Genomic DNA, 2104 nt, shown 5'->3' with positions numbered 1-2104 from the left:
AGGAGGCAGCCAGATCAATGATTCTCTCTCATCATTTCTCTCTCTCTCTCTCTCTCTCTCTCTCTCTCTCTCTCTCTCTTCCTCTCTGAAATCAATAAAAAATATTTTTAAAACATCTGCTGAGAGAATAAATATTTAAATGAAAAAAAGAGTTTTTAATGTTTATGTAGTTAACTCTGTCCAGTCTCTTCCTTGATAACTTTTGTCTTGTACCACACTAAAGACAACCTTTTCCAGAAGCCTATAAAAATGATCATCAATATTTTTTCTGGTACTTTTATAATTATATTTTCTACATTAATATTTTAATGCACATGAAGCTTACATCTGTGTATGAAAGTAGATTCATAGATATTTTTAAAAACAAAGTAATTTCCCAGCACCATTTATTAAATAGTATATCTTGCTATCTTGATTGGAAATGTATACTAAATTCTCATATATACAAACATACATTTCTGTATATCTGGTATTACAATAATTTATTTATATATTTCTACAAAAGTACCACACTCTTCTTAGTATGGAAGGGCAAAACACACCATCTATCACCACCATCACAACTACTCTTGTCTGTTCTCAAACACTTCCTTGGAATCCAAGTTGTCAGGTTAAAAAAACAAACAAACAAAAAAACCAGAACTCTAAGGATTTTCATTGAAATTTCCTTGAATATACACAATAATTTAAGAACTGGAATTTTTATTGTATTGTCTTCCTATTCAGAAATATGATAAATGTCTCCATCCTCAGATTTTATGATATGTAACTCATTCTTAATATAGTTGTATATAACTAGATTCAGAGCTTTTATATAACCTCTGAATTAGAAGAAACTTCCAAAATATCCCCTGGCTATACCAAGCACTTTGGCAACATGCAATGCTTTTACACTTCTGCTAGGGTACTCACTCCCTCCTGAGAAAATGCATCTACACTAATAAAAGAGAAAGAGGCAAATTGACCATACCTTCACGACACCTACCAGCCAATCAGGAGTGAGTATGCAAATTAACCCAACAAAGATGGCGGGTTGATTTGCATACTCAGGAGCCAAGTGGCCGAGGGTGGGGCGGGGCGGGACGGGACGCTTGCATCATGGCCATGGTGACAACACAGGTGTTCCGCACCACCCCAGCCGCTCTGGGCCTCTGGGCAGCGTGGGAAGGCGGAAAGGTGGCTCCAGGCCAGAGCGAAGGCGGTGCTGGCAGCCAGGGGAAGGAAGGCCCATTCTTGCACGAATCTTCATGCATCGAGCCTCTAGTTTTATTATGAAATAGATAATGACTTGGATAATGATATGAGTCTCATTGGAAGGCTGTCAAAGGGGTCTCATAACTATTCTGTTCGAAAATGTCCCTATCTATACAAAACATGTTTTTAGTGGTAAATATATTGACCAGTACATACAACATTTTGCAACCTTGTACATTTCACAAGGCTGTCTCAGATATTTGGCTGCTCTGTTGGGCCCTGTTAGTGAAAGAAATGGCTTTAAGTCTTTACAAGGGAAGATTTACCTTACAACCAAATATTGTGTAATATTTCTGAAATCCCTGTTTCTTTTCTTCAGTGCTTTTATCATTGTTGCTGAAACATAGCAATCCCTTAACTAATACTTGCTGGATTAATGAATGGATAATTCCAAAGGATTTATTTCTCCTAATAACAGAGGGGCATGACTATATTTCAATAAAACATTTTCTACTGCAGAGAAACAGTAGAGAAAAAACCTCCCTAATTATAGACTCTCTGATATACTTTTCTGGGAAATATACATTCACAAAATTTATTTGCCCATGGCAACCACAGCCTTGTAAAACATACTGAGTTTGGTACAATGGAGTGTGTGTGTGTGTGTGTGTGTGTGTGTGTGTGTGTGTGTGAAATCAGTTGCCGTGAATGGGTACCTTTAACTAAAATATAACAATTTTCTGTGACTATTTCCCAGATGTAAAGACAAAGGGGAAAAGAAGGCCCTTTTTATCAAAGTATTTTTATCTATCAGTAGAACAATTCTATAAAAAAAATGCCTAAACCAATACTATAAGAAGCTTTGATACTCATAGTTTCATACTTTTGCAAATGAAAATACACACTTTAC

This window comes from Myotis lucifugus, unplaced genomic scaffold, assembly GCF_000147115.1.
Source record: "Myotis lucifugus unplaced genomic scaffold, Myoluc2.0 scaffold_14, whole genome shotgun sequence".
Classification (NCBI taxonomy): domain Eukaryota; kingdom Metazoa; phylum Chordata; class Mammalia; order Chiroptera; family Vespertilionidae; genus Myotis; species Myotis lucifugus.
The sequence above is the reverse complement of the archived record's forward strand: the minus strand, read 5'-3'. Positions refer to the sequence as shown.